Source organism: Corylus avellana, chromosome ca2 (genome assembly GCF_901000735.1).
Source record: "Corylus avellana chromosome ca2, CavTom2PMs-1.0".
NCBI classification, from domain to species: domain Eukaryota; kingdom Viridiplantae; phylum Streptophyta; class Magnoliopsida; order Fagales; family Betulaceae; genus Corylus; species Corylus avellana.
In genome coordinates this window covers 40,332,434-40,339,492 of record NC_081542.1, presented here as the reverse complement: position 1 = coordinate 40,339,492, position 7,059 = coordinate 40,332,434, and the positions used below count along the sequence as shown (strand labels likewise).

The following is a 7,059-nucleotide window of genomic DNA, read 5'->3' as shown; positions in this document are numbered from 1 at the left end:
CATGGATACACTTAGGCAATCATGCGATAGGGGGCGAACGACAGAGGATTAGTTGAAAACCCAACATTATGAGTTGTTTTACAATTAGTACGTTGACTACGTAAGACTACCGTGAAGTTTAACTATTACAGTCTGATTATATTTACTTATGGTTCATAACAACTAACAAAACTAACTTCTTTATGGTCAATTGTACATAATATACTCATAGGCCGATCGATTGGACGATCGACGTAGGAAGAAAATAGGTGACAAACTGGTAATGCATTGTAGAGGGCCGAAGGAGACAGCTACCAGATATAACAGATATGTAGTTAACGGGAAGCTCTTTCGCTCTCTTGCATTCGATGCCAGAAAGAGAACGTAGAACAACGGCGTGTGCGTGCCGACTGTTGATGGTGAAACGTATTACGGGAAGTTAACAGAAGTAATTGAGGTGGAGTAGTTCGACAGGACCAAGTACGTTCTGTTCAAGTGTGATTGGGCGGACAAAACGAGGAACAGGGGGTACAAGGTAGACAAGTATGGCATGATGCTTGTCAGCTTCAAAAAACTTGTCCACTGGGGCCAGCAAATTACTGATGAGCCGTATGTGCTAACGTCACAAGTTGACCAAGTCTTTTAAGTTGAAGATGAAATGGACTCTGATTGGGCTTGTGTTGTAAGGACTAAACCTAGAAACATATACGGTCAGGGTGAAGGTCCTGATGATGAATGTGCCAACTACCACGAGTGTAAGCCACTCATATTGACCAGCAATAATGAAGTGGATCCGCAGGATGACATTGACTACATCCGACCAGACTTAGATCAAATATAATCATATATGGTCCAAAAAAATAAAATTATATATGTGGTGCATGTTTTATCTATTGTATACATAATTAATTGGGTGCATGATGTGTTTCACAGGTAGATATGAGTACCAGGAGGAAGAGTAGACAATGGAGGTTCCCACAGGTAGACGACCAGAGGTATAGACTAGTACTTCTAGAGCATGTGGAAGGGTAGACCCAAATGGGGTATCAATCTCAGTCGTCTCCATACGACACAGACCGAGAGTATCATACGCTTACTTCGCTGTCTACGATGAGCGAGTTAGGGATATGTTCACATGGCCATGTAGAGCAGTTATTCCCCCCGCATATATAAGTTATGTAGTTGATATTGAATTCCAAATAATTAACATCAGTAATTATTAATGTGTTAGGCATCGATCGAGATGGGTGCACCCACATTCAAGTGTGACCATTAAACCATTGAACAAGACGTGGGATGTCCCCAACAGGCAAAAGGTCGTGTGTGAGTACAATAGAGCGTAGCAGCTCGTAGGATTTAGTGGGTTGAAATTCCGAAGGACAACCGACAATATCATAAGGAGTGGAAATTATGTTAGATTACGGGACGACTAGACGGAGGTACCGCCCCGTATGAAGGAAGATATATGGAACGCCTTGATGGTATGGTTAAACTCTCTGTTATATTTTAGCATGTGTATTTCATTATGCCAAACACTGTTAATGCACGAATTATACGCCTTACTTTTTTAACTTGTGCAGGCAAACTTCTACATCCCGTCTGAGTACAATCTCGATGCTAGAAAAAAGGATGCGTTCCGAGATATGGGCATGAAGCTGAAGAGTAGGAGACACTCAGTGAAAGTTGCGATAAAAAATTCAGCGAGGCGATACTCCTGACACCGTGAAGGCGAGAATAGGTCAAGATGTCGTTTCGAAATACAACGCCTATTACTTGGATGTGTTGTTAGATAAATGGTGCGACCCGAAGAATCGGGTAGGTCACGAGTGTAGTTTCATTAATTGTAATTGTGTTAGGGCTGACATATTAAGAATAGTATTTGTGTAGGAGTATACTGCTTATATGAAGGCATTGCTAGCAAAAAACAACACACCTCACTACATTGGGTCGATGAGCTTTGCTAGGGCGACACATGAAGAGGTATTTGTCTTATTTACCGCATATATATAGATATATATACGTATCTAACTGTATGTTTATTTATTTTTATTTTTTTGATATTTTTTTTTATGCAGACCTTATCTTTGGGCACTACTCCTACTCGAGCGCAAACTTACATCTCGACACACAAGAAGAAGGATGGTGACTATCCAAATGATGTGGTCAGGGAGAGATGTGTAAGTACTCACCGATATATATTTTGATAAATTATTTATGATTAACCTTCTTTATATGAGATACTAACTTGCTGTTTAACGTACAGGAGAGGATGAAGGAATTGATACCCACTGACCCAGCATTGACGTTGAGCGTGACTGAAGGGATGGTACGGTGGACACCGAATCACGCGTATGCTCAGGTGGACGGAAATAAGCCTGAGTATCCTGGCAAGGTCCGACAAGTGGGTTCGAATGTTCTACCGGTGCAGGGTAGCATACATTCGTACTATACACCATCCCAGGCGCAATCGCAGAACCCTGGGAACTCCTTGTTCTCACAAATGACGGATAGGATTAGAGAACTTGAAGAGGAGCGAACATAACAAAAACGTGCGATGGATGAGATTGTCAAACAGATTGAAGAACAAAAAGCTCAGATAGTAGAGAAAGATGCCATCTTTGAGGCCCGTTTCTGCCAGCTTGAGGCCATGCTCGTGTCGACCTCTGGATCCACGCCCGACAGAGGTAATGATATATTTCTGTTGTTTTTGTTATTCTTTGGTTAACATGACTATAGCCCGTATCGATCACTTTAACGGTTAAAATTGTGTTTCCACAAAAGTCTAAGTTAGAAACGCATTGTTCCCATGGTTTATTTTATAACTAATGTATATTTGCATCACTGTATATCTGTGTTTTGGATTTTTTATTGATTATCATTGCTTTACAACTCATTTGCAGGTAATGCAGATAAGGCATTACCTGACCGAGACCTAACCAAGACCCCGCTTGGGACCTCCCCGGGACCTGACCGAGACCTCGCCGAGACGTAGCCGGCACCCGCCCAAGACCTGACCGGGATCCCACCCGGGACCTCCCTTGGACCTCCCCGGGACCTCACCAAGACTTGACCAGGACCCGCCTGGGTCCTGCCCGAGACCCACCTAGGACTTGACTAGGACCTGCTCAGGACCCGCCCGAGGACCTCACCGAGACCCGCCCGGGACCTCGCCGGGACCTGACTTGGACCCGCTCGAGACCCTGCGACAGAGACCCACCTAAGACCCGACCGGACCTGCATGGGACCTGCACGGGACTCGCCCAGGAATCGCCCGGGACCTACCCGGGACTTCGCCTAGACCTCACCGGGACCTGCCCGGGACTTGACCAGAACCTGCTCGAGACCCGCCCGGAGCCCACTGAGACCTCACTGAAACCCGCCTAAGACCCGACCGGACCTGCCTAGGACCCACACGGGACCTGACCGGACCCACCCGAGATTTGCCCTTGACCCACTCGAGACCTGATTGGGACCTACCCAGGACTTGACCGGACCTGCCTGGAACCCGCCCGGGACCTGCCTAGGACCATCTTGGGCCTCGACCGGGACCTGCCCGGGACTTGATTGGGACCCCGCCGGAACTTGCTTGGGACCTGCCCGAGACCTGCTCAGTCGGGTCCTAGTTAGGTCCCGGTCAATTTCAGTGAGTCTTAGGCAGGTCCAAGGCGAGTCCCAATCAAGTCTAGGTCAAGTCTAGGGAAGGTCTCAAGTAAGTCTGATCGGGCCATGGTCGGGTCCTAGGTGAGTCCTAGTCAAGTCCCGGGCAACTCTCGACGAGGTCCTAAGCAGCTCCCGGCGGGCGGATCCTAGTCAAGTACGGGGCGGGTCCTAGTCAAATCCTGAGTGGGTATTTTTATATTTTATTTTTAAAATTATTGTATATTAGTATTTATGTTGTGAATATAAAAACTATTTGTGATTTTCAGTGCATGCGCCAAACGCCGGAAATATTTTCATTGTAAAATATTTTCCTGTAAAATGACTTTCCTGAAATATTTTATGACAAAAAACATTTTACGCCGAAACATTAAAAAAAAAAAAAAAAAATCTCACATAACTTCAAACTTACTGTCACGGTGTCAGCCTCCCTCTTGCGTCAAGTGGATATGTGTTTTTTTTTCCCTTTAATTTCACGGTGTCAGACTTTGAGTTTTGTCAAGTTTACGCGTAGTGTGTCTCAGTGTTGCTTAAATTAGACGCAATTTGCTATAGAAAAGCGTACCGTTTGTATTAAATAAGACGCAGCATTTTCTTAACACTCCTAAAGGTACTAATTAAACTGATATTTATTCATAGCAGTGTCTTCTTCCTTCAGCGGTCATGATATGAAAGGTGGCGTGGTGGGTTCTAATAACAAACATCAATAGATTATAACTCTACTTAAACTAAAATTTTATAAAGAAATTAAGGAAAAAAGGGACAAAAAATCACTCAAGAGTGTTGCATATTGATAAACTGATCAAAATACATACACATGTCTTACAAATTAGGTATGCTATATTTATAACAATAGGCAAACTTTGAGCAAAAGTGAACCTAAGCTTATTAATAAAGGGAAATTTCAAAAATTTTCAATTTAAACCTTCTGTTACTAATTTCTGTCAAATTGGATGAAAATCTCTAAAATTACGTAATTACCCTCAGGTTTTTTTAAAAAAAAATTCGTACAATTTAACAGAAATTAGTAACGGAAGGTTTAAATTGAAAATTTTTAAAACATTGAGGGGATACATTGCCAATTTTTAAACTTTAGGGTTCGAATTGAAAAACCCCTGAAACTTCAGGGGGTAAAGTGGATTTTCCCCTTTTCCCTTTATTATTCTAGAAATTTCCATAATAAGCTTAGGTTTACTTTTGCTCAAAGTTTGCTTATTGTTATACATACAGCATACCTAATTCAAAGATATACAAAGTCATGTTTCATAAGATTTGGCTAATTCCAATGTTTACTAGGTCAAAACCGTGTTGAAAAGCTAATTCAAAGATATACAAAGTCATGTTTCACAAAGTTTGGCTAATTTTATTATTTACGTTATTTAAATTATGATTTTTTAAAAAAATAACGTAAATAATAAAATAAAATATATTTTATTGCTGGATTATTTGATTTGTTGGAATAAAATCTTCATTAAAGTCCCCAATTGAGCACTCAAGTCTTTCCTTATTGGATTATTAGCTTTATTTCCGTCCAGCTTTTCAATCTTCCATTTACAGCCCATTTTGACTTAGTAAACATTGGAATTAGCCAAACCTCGTGAAACATAACTTTGTATATCTTTAAATTAGCTTTCCAATACCACCAAGGGGCTCAAATCCATTATCCAAAAATCGAGTGCGAATTTAATATTTTTAGTAAAACTCATCATGTGTGAATTTAACCAAAATGGATAAAACTGGCTTGCATCAAATCCCTAATGCTCTGAATTTGAAACAGTGATAAAAACTAGCTAGAAGACATAAACAATGACGAAGCATAAATCAAACGTGTTATGGACTGCCAGTCCTCTTAGAAAATGATTCCAGTACATCGAAGGGTGGGCAAACGAGGGCGGAGAAAAATTTATACAAGGAATTTTTATTTTTTTTTATTGGCTCGGGGGCATGTGCCCCCTTCCCGACCTCCCCTCCCTCCACCTCTGGCTGGAGATAAACCACAAGTAAATCCAATTGGGGCTGGATTATTTGACACACAACCATTGATGGAATTTGAGGTCTCTATTTCCGCTGGGCTTTCAAAGGTGTCTTTCCTGGAAGAATCACGTACAGCGTATACCCTTCCAAAATCGAACTTTCTCAAATGTCTAATCCTTGTTAAATATCCAAACAGACGTTTGGAGACTTTCACTATAACGATCACTAATTAACGGTGGTGAATCTTCACTCGATCATTGCCAAGAAAATTCAACTCCATACAAGACAAAGTCAAAGAAGAAATATTCCACACTCATATTCTTCCAGATAACGCGTTTTCTTCATTCTCAGATGATGCAAATACTTTTCTTATATATGTTGAGCTGGGATGATGCACATATAAGATGTTCAAAGGTTGTCTGATCTATTACTAAAGCCAAAGCAGTTTCGACGTCTCATCTACCCTATGCTGTACCGTCAGATGCAAGTAATTAGCTCGGCTCCGAGAGCTCCGTTGCTCTTCCCTACACTGATATTTGTTCTTCTTGCGGCTGTGATCTTCTTCCATGGAGCTGAAGCAAACAATAAGGAAGTTACGGGTATAGGTGTTATCATTGATGTTAAAACCCGTATGGGCAAAGAAGAGAAAACAGCCATGGGAATCGCAGCTCAAAACTACAACATTAATACTTCGAAGACTCACAAAGTGCTTCTCCATTTCCCGGACGCCCTTAGAGTAGCTACTGCAGCTTCAATCGGTAAGTTGTGTTTATAACTTAAGAGACATTATATACATCATTCTTTCAACTATTTTCTTTTTCAAATCTAATAGATCTACTATTGAATTTATGAACTCATGTAAATTCCACAAAAATTCAATGATAAATTTACTCATTCACTATATAGAGATAGTTGAAAAAATAATTTCTCATAAGTCATAACTTACTAGTTGTTAACTTAAAAATATTAATAAGATACATGAACACGGTAATATACAATAAAACAAATTTTGCACTGTAAAATGATTTAAGAACATGCATGCCGGACCACCCTAAAAAAAAAGGGGTCAAAAGAATGTTAAAGGCTCTAAGAAAAAAAAAACGAGAGAATTGAAGGCGACATGTTATACAAGGGCTTAGAAAAAAAAATGACATACAATGTTTAAAACCCTATTGTGCCGCCTTCTTTTTGTATTTCTTTTTCCTCCTTTTCTTTTCTTTCATTACCCTTAATATTTTGCATCTTGATTCTATCATTATTTGTTTCTTTTATATTTTATATGTTTTTTTTATTTGACACCGTTGACTTTAATTAGTTGGTTTCTATTATGAGTTTCGATCGCTTTATCATCATTTTGACAGATTCTATTGTTCCTCATCTTAAAAGTATGAAATCTGCATTCGACAGTTAGTCCACTCGGTTAAAGTATTAAATAAGTGATTAAATTTA

At 40.3% G+C, this 7,059-nt stretch overlaps 1 pseudogene; it reads left to right on the top strand.

Moving 5' to 3' along the window:
- The first annotated feature begins 6,076 nt into the window (after positions 1–6,076).
- The window catches only part of LOC132169779 (glutamate receptor 2.7-like), a 75,414-nt pseudogene continuing 74,431 nt past the window's right edge, over positions 6,077–7,059 (top strand).